Below are 17,367 nucleotides of genomic sequence, written 5' to 3' on the forward strand. Positions count from 1 at the left end.
ACCACTGACCACAGTATCCGACAGGGAGCTCCCCAGTCGCACAAACTGGGGCCTGTCAGACAAGTAATCAGTGATCCAGGAGACAATGGATGAACTGACACCCATCCTGAGCAGCTTGTCCCTCATCACAATGGGCTGAATGGTGTTAAAGGCACTGGAGAAATCAAAAAACATGATCCTCACAGTGCCCTTCCCACCATCCAGATGAGAGTGAGCATGATGCAGCAGCATCATCCACTCCTACATGGGGCTGATATGCAAACTGTAGAGGATCCAGGGAAGGAGCCACCAGTGGTCTCAGCTGATCCAGCACAAGTCTCTCGAGGACCTTCATGACCTGGGACGTCAGGGCAACAGGTCTGAAGTCATTTGAGCCCGATGGGATGGGCTTCTTGGGCACCGGCACTATGCAGGATGTTTTCCATAGCACTGGTATCCGTTCTAGCTTCAGATTCAGGTTGAATATGAAGCGCAGGATCCCAGTTAGCTGAGCACCGCAAGTCTTCAGGACCCAGGGGTTGACTCGGTCAGGGCCTGCTGACTTAGCTGGATTCACTCTCTCCAGCTGCCGTCTTACATGTCCAGGTGTCAGACACACCGGGCTGGCTTTCTCAGTGGGGGTGGAAGTGGGGGAGGGGGAGGGGGGAGGGGGAAAGAAGCGGCTGTGGCAGGTAAAAGAGAAGGAGTTAGTGTATTGAAATTCAGGGGAGGTGTGAGAAGAGGAGTAGTGGGGGGAGGGCCAGTAAGGGGTGTATTGCTAAATCTATTGAAAAACAAATTCAGCTCGTTGGCTCTATCTACACCCCCATCCAGCAGTTTGGCTTTATTGTTGAAGCCTGTGATGGCCTTCATACCCTTCCAAACCTCACAAGTGTTGTTCTGTTGGAGTTTAGCTTCAAGCTTCCTTCTATAGGCATCTTTCCCTTCTTGAAGCTGAACTTTGAGCTGCCACTGAATCCTCTTCAACTCGTCCCGATCACCGGATCTGAAGGCTAGCTTCTTTTTATTTAGCAGCACCTTTAGCTGGCTGGTGATCCAGGGCTTGTTATTTGGCTAACAGTGGACAGTTTTTGTAGGGATGATGGAGTCCTCACAGAAATTGATGTAGTCTGTCGTGCAGTCTGTGATGCTGTCAATATCTGTCCCGTGAGGCTTACAGAGTACTTCCCAGTCTGTAGTCTCAAAGCAGTCTTGTAAGGCTATGCCAGTCTCAATACTCCTCATTTGCACTGATTTAGTTTAGATGGGCTGCCTCCTCACAGCAGGAACGTATTGAGGTGTTAAAAGCACCATATTGTGATCAGACCGTCCCAGGGGGGGGCAGGGCAGTGGCGCTGTATGCATCTTTTGAATTAGCAAACAGTAGGTCCAGAGTTTTATTTTCCTGTGTTGCACAGTGTACATATTGATGGAAAGTGGGTAAAATAGAGTCCAGAGAAACATGATTAAAGTTCCCCGAAATGAGAATGAGGGCATCGGGATGTTTGGTCTGTTGCTTAGCAACAGCGGCGTGAATGGTGTGACAAGCAGCAGTTTCGTCAGCAGAAGGAGGAACATACACTCCAATGAAGATTACAGAAGGAAATTCCCTTGGCAAATAATATGGCCGAATTCCAACAGCCAGAAGTTCAATGTCCGGCGTACAAACACACTCCTTTATAGTAATATAAGCAGGATTACACCACCTCTCGTTCACCAAGATGGCAATCCCGCCGCCTTTTTTCTTACCGCTCAGGAGTGTGTTTCTATTCGCCCGTGAGGTTGTGAAGCCGGGTAGAGACGCGCTGTGGTCCGGGAAGTCCGCGTGTAGCCAAGTCTCCGTAAAGCACATGATGCTGCACACGGCGTACTCCTTTTAAGTTCGGGCGAGCCCAAACAATTCGTCCATTTTGTTCGCCAAAGACCGCACGTTCCCCATGAGGACCGAGGGGATTGCAGGCTTAAATTTCCTTCTGCGCTCCTTCATCTTTATGCCGGCACGGCGTCCCCTGCACTTTTTCCGTAGTTCCACGGGAAGGTCCGGCCGCGTTCCCCATAGCGCTGGTAAGGAGAGCGCAAACAGCTCCTCGCGTGTGTAAACAAAAGGTCTACTGCTCCGCTGATCAAAGCCAAACACAAAACGGCCCGAAAAGAAAAAGAAAAGTAACGAAAACACACAAAAGAGCCCAAGAACCATAATTAGTGGTTTATGGAAGGTAAGAGATTAAAAAAAAGGCAAGAAAAGTTAAGAATATTACCAAAAATAAAGTAAAATGAAAGGAATTCAAAGGAGCTACTATGATGTATTAGCGAAAAAATGTAGCATGCTATATTGTTATCATGCTAAAATGCTAACTGTAACATGCTTAATTTGGGCCAAAAATCTGTTACAATATTCTTTAAATATATTTTTTCTAAAGTCTGTGATGGGGTGAAGCCGCAATATCTGAAGCACAATGTGGAGAGGGATGACTGTATAAGGAAACAATCACTGGCAGTATTTATATAAAATAATATTTTAATCAGAGTAATTCAAACTTGCACATCTCACCATTAACATAGAGTCTATTGGTAAGAATTATTCTGAAACATTGATTATTATTTAATTTGACTTATGTTTTCATTGTAAACATTCCATAAGATGGTTTTATATCCTACCCCATCTGAATTGACAAGTAGATCACTATTTTTAATGTTCCCTCACCTAAACAACAGTGTGAATCACAAGATAATGATATACAAATAAGGAATAAGAATGAGTCTATTTATATAAGTCTATATGTTTATAAAATAAGGACAATATATGGTTATGGTGTTAGTTTATTTCGAATATGCATACAATTACATTATCATACATCACATATTTCCAGTTTCTAATTACAGCATGTACGAAAAGGAGTAGGACGAAGCAGATTGTATTCAACCCTAAACCCCTTTTTGTTTCATAACAATTTCTAACACATTTTCCTGTACTCATTCTGTAACACAAAATTAAATCAATAAATCAATGAGTAAGTAAATAAATAACTAGATCAATGAGTAAGTAAGTGAATATTAGATACACAAATAAACAATAAATAAAGTTCTCAATACATAGTTAAAAATGATTCACATAAAGAGATAAATAAGATTATACATTTTTTTCATAAGGTTCGAGATGTTTATCGGGATTCGTCTTCCTTGTACTTTGTAAACACTTGTAGAGTTTCAGCAGTTTCTTAACTGGATGATATTAGTACATTATTTGACTTCTTTGATTAATCCTTTCCATAATTGAATTCCATACTAATATAATAAGTGTTTTAAGTGTTGTACATGCATACAAATGTTTTAAATGATATATTTCTCTAAGATTTCCCCTCTTTTGTAGCGCATCAAAGGGGTCGTATTATGATTTGTTTTTCTACCTTTTAAACACTTCCTTGTGGCCTACATAACATGTAACGGTGGTTCTTTGGTCAACATGTTGCCTAGATTATGTTTTACAGACCATCTTCAGGCCACTTTCTGACCGTGTCTTCAAAATGTCCAGCTTTGTGGGCAGTCTTATATACATGCCTCCACATTGTCAGCGTCTTCTCCCCGTCATTCATGTTGTAGTTTTTAGCACGTCTATATCGAGTCTAAAGGCAGATACAAGTTTGAACCGTACGCTAATTTTTGTTATAAAATGGCAACAAGGGAGGATGCATGAGCATGTACGAGCCAGTCTGCCCCACAACAAGAGGAAAGGGAAAAAGAAGAAGCTTATTGACTACAGCGTCAGACTACAATGGTGGACTCGCGCAAAACATTTAATCGAATAAAACACACTTTCTAGACTCAATACGTCTTTTACGGAACATAATAATTTTTTTATTTTTTATTTTTTTTGTTTTTTTTGTTCAAGATGGCGTCGCGACTAGTCGCAGAGGCTCAACGCTCTCCCGTTCGGTGCTTTTTTATGTTATTTATGTACGTCTTTGTTATTTTACTTTTTACATTCTGTCGGGCAAACAACGTTTACACCAGGCAGGATCTCATAGAAGTCGGATCTCCCGGAGAAAGCGCCGTCACGGCCGAGTTTATCTGTGTAAACAACATCCCGGAAGAAATTGCGAGACAACCCGGATCTCCATGGTACACTATACCCGGAACAAAGCGCCGCAGGCAGCGTAGAGAACGTAAACAGAAACGAGGCTGCAGAGCTGGTCTGCTGGAGAGGCTAAGACAACGACCGAACAGACCACCACTGCCGAGTATATTTCTCACAAATGCAAGATCACTTGCAAACAAGATGGACGAACTGAGGCTACAGGTAGCAACGAACACCACCGTGAGGAATAGCTGCGTGCTAATTGTCACAGAAACCTGGCTCCATTCATACATCCCGGACCTAGCTATCAAGCTAACAGGCTACACTCTACACCGCCTGGACAGGACAAAAGAGGCTACAGGGAAATCGCGTGGAGGAGGACTATTAATATTCACAAAGGACACATGGGGAACACACACAAGCATTGTGAGTAGCCACTGTTCCCCTAATTTAGAATATCTGACTATTAAATGTCAACCCTTTTACCTGCCGAGGGAATACAATGCTGTGTTGCTAACCGCAGTGTACATAGCGCCAGATGCTAACGCTAGCACGGCGCTAGGTCAGCTGCATGATACAATCAACCAGCAACAAAGCATGTATCCGGAGGCTGCTCATATCATCGCAGGAGACTTTAACCATGCTAATCTGAAGGTAGTGCTCCCCAAACTACACCAGCATGTAAAATGTGCCACAAGAGGCAAAAACACACTAGACAAGGTTTACTCAAATATTAAACTGGGCTACAGAGCTAAACCTTTAGCACACATGGGCCAGTCAGACCACACATCCCTGCTACTCATCCCAGCATACACCCCCACCCGGATAAGTGCTCCCACCACAACAAAGTCCATCAAAACCTGGCCTGAAGGTGCCACTGAAAAGCTACAAGACTGCTTTGACACCACTGCGTGGGAGGTCTTTGTAGACGAGGACCTGGAGAAATACACATCAGGAGTACTGGGCTACATAAAACACTGCACAGACTCTGTTACTGTGGATAAGCGCGTCCGAGTCTATTCCAACACAAAGCCATGGATGACGAGAGAGGTGCAGAGGCTGCTGAGGGAGAGGGACACCGCGTTCAGATCTGGCGACGGGGAGCTCTACAGCACTGCCAGAGCCAGCCTGAAGCGTGGTATCAGGGAGGCTAAGGAGGACTACAAAACGAAGATTGAGGACTGCTTCCAAAGCAATGACTCCAGGAGGGTATGGCAGGGGGTCCAGCACATGACCAACTACAGGCCCAGCAACCTCCCGGCCGGCAGGGGAGACCCCTGGCTGGCAGAGGAGCTGAACTCCTTCTACGCCCGCTTTGAGGTACCACCATCGGAAGCAGTCACACCTCACTCAGTAGCAACACCTCACCCAACAACCACACCTCAATCAGCAGTCACACCTCACTCGGCAGACCACAGCAGCCTCCCCCTTTCAGTGACGGAACACGAGGTCAGACGCACACTGAAAGCCGTGAACCAGAGGAAAGCTGCGGGACCGGACGGCGTCTCCGGACGGGTGCTGAGAGACTGCGCTGATCAGCTGGCTGGTGTCCTCACCGACATCTTCAACCGGTCCCTGTCCCAGGCCACCGTCCCATCCTGCCTGAAAACCTCCACCATCATCCCGGTCCCCAAAAAGAAAAACACTGTCAGCTGTCTGAACGACTACCGGCCAGTGGCACTCACTTCCATCACAATGAAGTGTTTCGAGAAACTGGTCCGGACCCACATCCTCTCATCCCTACCGCCCGCATTGGACCCCCATCAGTTTGCCTACTAAGCCAACAGGTCTATGGAGGACGCCATCGCTACGGCTCTCCACTCCGCCATGTCCCACATGGAGGGGGGGCTATGTACGGCTGCTCTTTGTAGACTTCAGCTCTGCATTTAATACCATCTTACCTGACAGACTGGTGATCAAGCTAGCAGACCTCGGAATATCCAACCCCACCTGTCTCTGGATTAAAGACTTCCTGACTGACCGCCATCAGAGGGTGAGGATGGGTACCCACACCTCCTCAGCCTCAGCACCGGCTCACCTCAGGGCTGCGTGCTGAGCCCCCTGCTCTACTCACTCTACACCCACGACTGCACAGCCACCCACCCCGGCAATCACATCATAAAGTTTGCCGATGACACAACGGTGGTGGGCTGCATCTCTGGGGTCGACGAGACGGCATACCGGGATGAGGTGGAGCAGCTGGCAGTGTTGAGCAGGGTGAACAACCTGAAGCTGAACCAGCTCAAGACCCAGGAAGTGATCTTGGACAGCAGGAGGAGAAAAACTACCATACAGCCCCTCTACATCGACGGGGGCTGTGTGGAAAGAGTCTCATCCCTACGCTTCCTGGGAGTTCACCTGGATGAGGACCTGTCCTGGAGGACCAACACCACGGCCATCGTCAAGAGGGCACAGCAGAGGCTCTACTTCTTGAGAGTACTCAGGAATCTCCACCTGAGACAGGATCTGCTGGTGTCCTTCTACCGCTGTTCTGTGGAGAGCATCCTCACATACTGCATCTGCGTATGGTTCTGCAGCTGCACAGCAGCAGAGAGGAAAGCTCTCCAGAGGGTCGTCAACTCGGCCCAAAAAATCATCGGGTGCCCCCTCCCCTCCCTGGAAGAACTGTAACTCCCGCTGCCTGAAGAAGGCAGCCAACATACTCAAGGACCCATCCCACCCCGGCAACAGCCACTTCGATCGGCTGCCTTCCGGCAGACGTTTCAGAACCATGCGAACCTGCACAAATAGACTCAGGAACAGTTTCTACCCCCGGGCCATAACTGCACTAAACGCAGCTAAATTGTAAAAAAAACAAAAAACAAAAACTCCCTCACGTGCAACATGAGGAAGCCACCGGTCAATCACGATCCGGGACTGTGCAATCAGCGATTACATGCCAATTGGACAATATTTATCATATTTATTCACACAATTAATCCACAATAAAAAGCCTGCACAGCATAGGAGGTAGGAAATGCTGACTCCCACCCCCTTAGCACACTGGGATTCAGCATTACTCCTCTCTAGTCACTTTATACTTTTTACTGTCTCGTTTTCTTTTACATTGCCTCCTAGAGTGGTCTTAGGCCACATTGTATATTGCATATTGTGTATATTGTGTTGTTTTTGTATATTGTGTGGTTTCTTCTTTTAAAAAAAAATGCAAAGCACCTCAGGGAAGCAATCTAAATCTCGTTGGACCTGTACCTGTACTTGCACAATGACAATAAAGATCATTCATTCATTCATACATAATTGAAATAAACAAGGATTTTTCTAATGACCTTTACTGTTTCTTTTTATAAATGCAGATACCATTGAAATTGCAATTTTACTTCTACCAAACTGTGTAGCCTAAAACCAGGAAATAAATAATAAACAAAGAACCAAACTAAACAAAATTACTTACTGATAAAGTATGATAGTGACAATGTATTCAACAATTTCACACATATATTTGAACATAATAAATTGGAGGTGTGGTGATTGTTTTTTTGGACAAACAACTTACTAGCACTAACATACAAACTGCAGTAGCTAACATGTCCTCATATGCCTCCAGGTGCTTGAATACAACATTTGCTATGCAAGTTAAACATAAGATTGTGTTAACCACCAAAATAGACTTTTTGGTTGTTTGCTGCCCTTAAATGTGTAGGATTCTTTCTGGTAATGCTGAATCATTGTTGCTCTGTTTGATGGTGCTAATATTTCACCTTGATATCTTGTTTTATATGTTCTTCTTTAAAAAAAAAAAAAAGTATTTATTCATTTGATAGGGAAATCATAATACAGGTACTGAATACTTTTTTTTTTTGCCCCCCCCCAAAAATACAAAGGAAAATAAACAAAATAAAATAAAATAAAAATAATAACACCCTCTCCCACCCCCCGTCCTACATTTCAGTCACAGTGGGTAGCAATGTACTGTCTTCCTCTTCACCACAAGCAGATAGAGAATCACAATAACTGAGTAAAAGGAAAAAAAGTAACGACAATAAAAATCACAAACCTACAAAGAAGTGTCACTGAATAAAAATAACAACAAAAAAAGAGTTGAGGTACGTGGAAATGTTCATTGTCAACAGGGAGTGTCACATTTATCCTGTAGTGTCTTTAATTTAGCTATGTAACTAATTATGCAGTCCCAGGTCAAGTTAAATTGTTTTGGTATACCCCTCAGATTATATTTACATTTCTCAAAATCTAAGAAAAACATGAGGTCCTTAAGCCATAGGCCTTGGGGGCAAACTGTGATTTCCACTCCAATAAAATCCTACTGCGAGCTATTAATCTTGCAAAGGCGATACTATCCCTAAAAGTCTGCTTAATTTTTTGATAGTTTGGTGGAATTCCAAAAATAGCCAATTCTGCACAAGGCGCCAATTTAAAATTTAAATAAAAAATATTTATTTGTCATATTCTTTGGGCCAGTTGCTCCTTTTTCACCTTGTCGTTGTTTTCCTTTAAGCCATCTGTTTCGGCACTCCGCTGTCCATGCCACAGACACAAACACTCACAAACTGGCCACATCACCGGCAGCACAACCTGCATCACGAATAGGCGCACAATGTTCAGAGTATAATCATCATCACTATTTTCATCACTGAAGCAACAATATACAAATCAAAGCCTTTTTCCAATTGATTTAATTGATTAATCGTTGCATTCACAGTCCAGATTTACCAGTCTCTTCTTCTTCTTTCAGTTTCACCGAAGGGACACCAAAGCATTTCCAGGTCTACTTGCGGGAACATCTCACCAGAGAGTCATCCAGGAAGCATGTGCCCAAGCCTCCTCAAATGACCCCTTTCGATGTGAAGGAGCTGCTGCTCTTCTCTGAGCTCCTCTCTCGTATGACCAAGCTCTCCATCATATCTCTTCTTCGGGTGAGTCCAGCCACCCCAAGGAGGCAAGTTTCTATAGTTCTCATGATTACAAATTAAATTGATTAGAAATTGTCGTTAGGCCTGCATAAAATGACTGAGGCACACGTACATGCCATGTCAAGTGTACATGAACGTGTACACATACACAACAGAAATCTCAATGAAGTGACCAACATTTTTTTTTCAATTGTACTTCTTATAGTGACCAATAATATCAAACTTTGCTGCAAGAATGCATGTTGTTGATAGTTTGAGTCTTAGTTGTTATTTGTAACAAAGCACGCCCGTCTCTCATGCATTCACGCACACACAAACACGCTTACACAAACCTCAATTGTGTTAGAAACGCAAATGACAAAATTTCACGTCTTCTCCCTCTAGTAAGATACAACCAGAGTGTACACTTGGCCTTGTTTTAAATACCAACATAAATGATTGCATCAATCTTACCTTTCATGCTGACATTCTTTTTTTTATCCCTGGCGAAGTGCCGCCATTACTTCCAGATTGATAAATGTGTCATTTTTGCGTGTGTGACCGGGGCGTGTCATAAATATTAAAAAACGCCAAAATGTCTGTATTCTTATTGCCTGTATTACTTTTAATATTTCTGCTGTATTATCTTTATTCATAGAGGTTTGTCTGTCTGTCTTTGTGTTTCTTTTTTTTAGTAATCCCTGAACTCTGATGTGACAAGGTCACAAAAGGTTCCCATTACATTAGCAACACAACTAAAAAAAGGTTATGGGCAGATTGTGATGAAACTTTCAGGAAATGGCAGAAATTGGCAAAAGAAAGTGTAGTTTTTTGGGTGATCTAATCGCTAACTCGATCCTGTTTTTTTTTTTTTTAAGGATTCTTTACTGGTGGGATAAAGGGCCTTGAGGGAAGTCTGAGCTCTCTGAGTGCTTATCTACTCATTTATGTTCATTATTATTTGGAAATCATGCCGGTTTGCAAAAAACAAAAAAATATATATCATTGTAATTTCAAATTCAAAATGGCTGCCTGTCTGTAGTGGCATAGCTAAAGTTAGCTAAGCTTAGCCATATCATTATCATTATCTGACAACTAACATAACCAATGAGCAACTGCATGGGCTTGATTAGTATTGAAGAAAATATGGGGCTTAGCCCAATTGAGTGATTCATTTTTTAGCATGTGCAAAAAAAGATGTGCTTTTTAGAAAGAAAAAAAAAAAGGCATCTGCATTATACTTATAAATAAATATGCTTTAAGCTCTCATTTGGTAAAGAATCACAGTGCTCAGTGGCCTTGTGGTTAAAGTGTTTGCCCTGAGATCAATAGGTTGTGAGTTCAAACCCCTGCTGAGTCATACCAGAGACTACAAAAATGGCCCTGCCGGCCTGTGTATGGTTTTTTTTGTTTATATATGTCTTGTGTGTGTGTATGTATGTAATTATTATTGTTATATATGTGTGTGTTTATGTATATGTGTATGTAAGGATGGATGTAGGTACAGTATGTACTGTATATGTGTATGTGTGTACTGTATATATTAGGGCTGTCAAAGTTAACGCGATACAGCGTTAACGATAAATGTCAATAATGGCACTAATTTTTTTAACGGGCGATTAACGAGAACACTTTTTTTTTTACCCTCTTGCCGTGCCATAGCGGGGGAACTTGCTGCAGTTAACTTGCTACTGATGAGCCATAAGCGAGCAGACATTTATAATGAAAAGGGCACATTATGGAAATATCAGGTTCAAAGCCATGACAAATTGTTCTCCCGACAAGAAAGGACTATTTTTAAGCCGTGAGAAGAGGCAACATTCCCGCAGCAAACACCTGCTGCACGTGTCGTTCTAGAGGTGGGTGATGCTTCACTTCCATGTTCAGATTACGGTTAAGGTTCAGTGATAACAAAACATTTAGATTGTTAATGTGACTTTTTTAGTAAGTAAGATGACATAAAAATTCAACAGAAATGAAAGACGTAGAAGAAGACTTTTTTTTAATTGCCAACAGTCGATCCGACATTAAAACATGTCAAGACATTTTCTCAAACCAATCACACATTTTTCCGTGTTCAAAAGCGCTACACTATACATCTGGTTTAACTACGTTTAGGGTTTCTCCTTAATGTACGGGCTTCATATTAGCCGCCACACCTACGAAAATAAAGTAATATACTGAATTGCAGCATCCAGGAGAAAACAAACTAAGTGTGACGTTCTTTTTTAGCTTTTATGGCCAATTTTATGCCAACATCGGGCCCGATTCCAGCAAGTATTTCCTCCGTGCACACACATTGTCTCAGTGTTTCACTCCTAGACAACATGTTCGTTCGGACAGCCCGTGGGCTTCTCCGCTACATATGGTTACTAAGGCCGGCGGGGGTTAGCGCCCTTGCGGAGACTTCCGTCGCCTAAACAACGCCACGACCCCCGACCGGTACCCCATACCGCACATCCAAGATTTCTCTTCCCACTTGGCGGGCGCTACCATCTATTCCAAAATTGACTTAGTGCGAGGCTACCACCAGGTACCGGTCCACCCGCGAGATGTCCCAAAAACGGCTGTCATCACACCCTTCGGGCTCTTCAAGTTCTTACGTATGCCGTTTGGCCTTACGGGGGCGGCGCAGACGTTCCAACGTCTTATGGACTCTGTGCTCCGGGACATGCCATTTTTGTTTGTGTACTTGGACGACATCCTTGTGGCCAGGGCGTCGGTGGAGGAACACATGACACACCTCAGGCAGCTGTTCGAGAGGCTTAGCGAGCACGGCCTCATCATCAACCCAGCCAAGTGTCAGTTCGGGGAGTCGTCCATCACCTTCCTCGGGCACCACATCACTCCGCAGGGGGCCGTTCCCCTGCCCGACAGGGTTGAGGCTGTCGCCGCGTTCCCCCGTCCCCCTACTGTACAGGCCTTGCAGGAGTTTTTGGGCATGGTGAACTTTTATAACCGTTTCCTGCCTCGTGCTGCACACGTCATGCGTCCCCTTTATAGGGCCCACCGGGGGAAGAAGTCTAAGGACAAGTTGGACTGGTCCTCAGAGATGGATGAGGCTTTTGAGGCTGCCAAGTCTGCGCTGGCCAATGCTGCGCTGCTAGCTCACCCGTCGCCGGCCGCCCCTATAGCCCTTACGACGGACGCCTCCGACTATGCCGAGGGGGCCGTATGTGAGCAGTGGGTGGCTGGTGGATGGCAGCATTGGCGTTCTTCAGTAAACAGCTCCGGGAAAATGAGCGCAAGTACAGCACCTTTGATAGGGAGCTACTGGGACTTTTCCTCGCAACCAGACACTTTCGGTTCCTGTTGGAGGGCCGGCAGTTCACCGCTTTCGTGGACCACAAACCGCTGACGTTCTGCATGGCCAAAACTTCGGAGCCGTGGCCTGGGCGTCAGCAGCGCCATCTCGCGGCGGTCTCTGAGTTCACTACGGACATACAACATGTGTCTGGCAAGGATAACTTTGTCGCCGACTGCCTTTCACGGGCTGTTGTTAACTCCGTTCACTTGGGGCTCGACTACGCCGCTATGGCAGCGGACCAGGCCAAGGACGCGGCCGTTCAGGACTACCGGTCGGGCCCTACGGCGCTGCGCCTGGAGGACGTGGCGTTCGACGCGGCTAACACTACCCTCCTCTGCGACGTCTCCACCGGCCAACCGCAACCCCTGGTGCCTGCTTCCTGGCGGAGCCGGGTTTTCGACACCGTCCGCGGCCTTTCACATCCTGGGGTGAAGGCCTCGACCAAGATGGTGAGTGTCAAGTTTGTTTGGCCGGGGCTCCGCAAGGATGTTAGAGCCTGGGCCAGTTTGTGTGTGGCGTGCCAGCGCGCCAAGGTGCACCGCCATACCAAAGCCCCTTTGGCGCCGTTTGTGGTTCCAGAGAGGCGGTTCGACCACGTGAATGTTGACCTTGTGGGCCCTCAGCCTCCCTCCCGTGGTTATAACTTCCTCCTCACTATTGTGGACAGGGCTACCAGATGGCCGGAGGCTATCCCCTTGTCCTCGACGACGGCCGCGGAGGTGGCACGGGCGTTCATCGGCTGCTGGGTGGCCCATTTTGGCACGCCTGGTGACATCACAAGCGACCAAGGCTCCCAATTTACCTCTGAGCTCTGGACGGCGGTTGCTGAGCACCTCAGGATGAAGATCCACCGCACTACTGCCTACAACCCGCAGAGCAACGGACTGTGCGAGCGGTTCCATCGGGACATGAAAGCAGCTCTGCGGGCCAGCCTCACGGGCGGCGACTGGGTGGATCGGCTTCCGTGGGTCATGCTCGGCCTGCGTTCAGCCCCTAAGGAGGACCTCCAGGCATCCGCCACGGAGCTGGTGTATGGCGAGCCTCTACGGGTTCCAGGGGCGTTCCTTCCGACTACGGCTCCCTGGTCGCCCGCCTCTCACCTCAGTGCGTGCCGGAGCGCTGCTGACGCCTTCGGCCCCGTTCCGACGTCTCGACACTGCCTTCCCCAGTCCTACGTCCCCAAGGATCTGCCATCGGTGAAATACGTCTTCATAAGACACGACAGCCATCGGTCCCCGCTGCAGCCCCCATACGACGGGCCCTTCCGTGTCCTGGAGGCGGGGGATAAGAACTTTGTGGTAGACATGGGGGGCAGACCGGAGCGGGTGGCTATAGACCGTCTCAAGCCTGCTCACGTGGACATTGGGGAGCCGGTGCAAGTGGCCCTGCCGCCGCGACGGGGGCGCCCTCCTCGGTCGGCCCCTGCGCCTGCCTCTCTTCCGGCCCCAGCTCCACCTGTGGCTCGCGTTTCGGGCCCATCTGTTTCCCCTCCTGTCAGGCACAGCCGTTACGGACGGAAGGTCCGCCCCCCGGCCCGTCACCTGTTTTCCCATTGACTTTGCACTGTGTTGGTTACTGTTCATTTACTGCAGGGTCATGTTTTTCTGTTATGCAATTGCACTGTTTCTGTTTTGCAGGGTTTTGTGTAGGTGAATTCTGGGGGGGCCTGTGTGGTGACCCAAACCATATAATGAGAGACATTCACCTAAGAGGACACTGTAGCTTTAAGAGAAGAAGCGGAGGGGGAGTTAGCTTCTTCTGCTTCCGGTTGAGAGGTCGTTGTTGTTGTCGAATGTATGACATGCTAGGTTGGAGCTAGTAAACTTCCTCGACTACGCTCACGTCTCCTGTCTCGTTGTTTACTAACTCCACAACAGTCTAGAAAAATGAGTACGGTCTCCAATAACACCAACAATAGATGCAAGATTTGTTGCCAGTCGTTTTTATTACAGAAAAAGTGACTAAAAGGATTGGAGAACTCTCTAAAAAAAAACTATTATTCTCAAGAAAGTATATTGTACAATAAGCAGCATATATTTAAAAATAGAACAAAATGATGTTATGTAAGAAAATATATATGTTAATACTATATTTAATAATAACATATTTGTTGTAAATGTATATTCAAGTCGCTTTAAAAACAATATTTGCACCATAGCAAATCATGTAATGATGTCATATCGACCAACCTAACCACGCCCCCACCGCCACAGGTATTTTGGCAATTTAGGGGAAACCCTGACATTAAAAAAAATAATGATCATGCTTTGTTAGAGATGTTTTGTAATGTTATTCTGTGATATTTGCACCTAAAGAAATGCTTGTACATCAGTTTAGGAATATTAGGGGGTGGGATTTTTCTGGCTGGCTGAAATATTGTGTAGATTCTTTTATAAAATGTTCTGGTCGAGTCTTCGTTTACAGAATAATTAGCAGGCTCAATATTACATTTTATTAATTAATAGAGAAGGTTAAAACATTGTCATGCAGCAATATGAAGCCACCCCCCCTGAAAATGATCCGTTTATGGTACACTTATTAATGGTGAAAAGTTATACCTATCTGCGATTAATCGCAATGAATTTTGAGTCAACTATAAAAATGTGATTATTGCAATTAAATATTTTAATCGTTTGACAGTCCTAATATATATACATGTGTGTGTGTGTGTATGTATATCAGTGGTGTGCCGTCAAGCAAGGCCTTCTCTGCTGGCCTAACATAGCCAGAAATCATGATCATAATTAAAGATAAAAATTTTTTTTTATTTAGTTTCCCTAAACATCTAAAAGTATTCATATTCTCTTCATGTCATATTATGCTCATTCCAGCGCTGTTGTTTATAGGTTTTAGAGTTTTTATCCAATCAGAATTCAGCTAGCTTATGTTGCCATGCAAATTGTGAGTTCAGATATTTTATTTCTTTATTTTTTCACGTTTAATGTTTTTTTGCCATTTAATTTTGACAGTACCACATACAATATGTTCTAATTGCTGATGCGGGTTTATTGATTTTTAAATGCGCCAGAAAATAACCCATTTTGTACACTGTTGGTGTTGTCACGTCCGTTGTGTCCTTGGGCAAGACACTTCACCCTTGCTCCTGATGGCTGCTGGTTAGCGCCTTGCATGGCAGCTCCCGCCATCAGTGTGTGAATGTGTGTGTGAATGGGTAAATGTGGAAATACTGTCAAAGCGCTTTTAGTACCTTGAAGGTAGAAAAGCGCTATACAAGTATAACCCATTTATCATTTATTATCATTTATTTCATTAAAAAAAAATTTTTTTTTTAAATAAATAAAAAATAAATTTCTTGTGCGGCCCGGTACCAATCGGTCCGCGGACCGGTACCGGGCCGCAGCCCGGTGGTTGGGGACCACTGCTGTATAGTATTTCTCCAGCAATGGTCATGTGGTGACATAAATTATGGTATTTTGAGAGGTCATTATTGAAGTCGGACATCACTGAAGGCCTAGGTGATATATATATATATATATATATATATATATATATATATATATATATATATATATATATATATATATATATATATATATATATATATATATATATTTATATATATATATATATATATATATATATATATATATATATATATATATATATATATATATATATATATATATATATATATATATATATCCAGTATTTTATTGAAAAAAACAGCATACTGGCACCATACTTATTTTGATTATTGTTTCTCAGCTGTTTGTAAATGTTGCAGTTTATAAATAAAGGTTTATTAAAAAAAAAAAAAGATTTTTTTTAAATTAAAAAAACAAACAAAAAACCTCTGCGCATGCGCATAGCATAGATCCAACGAATCGATGACTAAATTAATCGGCAACTATTTTAATAATCGATTTAATCGATTAGTTGATGGCCATGGATGAAGTGCTGGCTGTCCAGAGTCGGGATGGACTGCTCGCCTGTGCATCGGTTGGGGACATCTCTGCGCTGCTGACCCGTCTTCGCTCAGGATGGTTTCCTGCTGGCCCCACTATGGACTGGACTCTCACTATTATGTTAGATCCACTATGGACTGGACTTTCACAATATTATGTCAGACCCACTCGACATCCATTGCTTTCGGTCTCCCCTAGGGGGGGGGGTTACCCACATATGCGGTCCTCTCCAAGGTTTCTCATTCATAGTCATTCACACCGACGTCCCACTGGGGTGAGTTTTCCTTGCCTTTATGTGGGCCCTGTACCCCAGATGTCGTTGTGGCTTGTGCAGCCCTTTGAAACACTTGTGATTAAGGGCTATATAAATAAACATTGATTGATTGATTGATATATATATATATATTATATACACACACATATATTATATATACTATATATATATATATATATATATATATATATATATATATATATATATATATATATATATATATATATATATAATAATTATATATATATATACATATATTAGTCTCTGGCTCCCTCCCTCGGTATCCTGTCTTTCTGCCCGCGTGGGGTGTGGTCTCTCGCTGGCTTGGGGGATGGCTGGCCCCTGCTTCCCCCGTGCCTTTTCCTCTGTTGGACGCATCTATCTATGGCCTGCAACTGGCCGTGTGGCACGGTCAGCCCTGCTCCGGGGTTCCTGTCGCTGGCCAGCCTGGCTGTCCCTTGTTCCCTGGGCTGTTTTGGGTTGGGCTCTGTGGGTGGCTGGGGCCGTACATTTGAACGTACAAATATATTGTACATACACATTCACATACATACTCACATACTATACACACAATTATTCATACATACAGTATATACACATATACTCGCACACAGGGGCGCCGAAAAGGGGGGGTAAAGGAGACAGATTCTAGGGGCCCATGATGGAGGGGGGCCCAGAGAGGCCCCTAATGATGATGAAATTATAATAGAGGGGGCCCTGTAAAGATTCTTTTCATGGGGCCCAAAATTCCTAGCGGTGCCCCTGCCCGCACACATTTGTACTTACCCACATACATAGGTACCTACGCTCTCACATACATACACACTCACGGTACATACATCCACACGCTCATCCACTGTACAAACATACATATACACATACTGTACATATACAAGCACATATGCATACATACACTAATGCATATAATCACGTTTCAT

General features: G+C 44.5%; 1 protein-coding gene across 3 annotated transcripts in view; it reads left to right on the plus strand.

Annotated features, from left to right (window-relative positions):
* tmlhe (trimethyllysine hydroxylase, epsilon) overlaps positions 1 to 17,367 on the plus strand; it is an 86,831-nt gene that overhangs the window by 5,941 nt on the left and 63,523 nt on the right. For 2 of the 3 annotated variants that reach the window (XM_062048122.1, XM_062048120.1), the window contains exon 2: positions 8,766 to 8,946. The gene's annotated coding sequence lies outside the window, so the exon portion shown is untranslated. Of the gene's footprint in view, positions 1 to 8,765; positions 8,970 to 17,367 lie in introns of all 3 variants that reach the window. The other variant, XM_062048121.1, reaches the window with a different exon arrangement.

Source organism: Entelurus aequoreus, linkage group LG05 (genome assembly GCF_033978785.1).
Source record: "Entelurus aequoreus isolate RoL-2023_Sb linkage group LG05, RoL_Eaeq_v1.1, whole genome shotgun sequence".
Classification (NCBI taxonomy): domain Eukaryota; kingdom Metazoa; phylum Chordata; class Actinopteri; order Syngnathiformes; family Syngnathidae; genus Entelurus; species Entelurus aequoreus.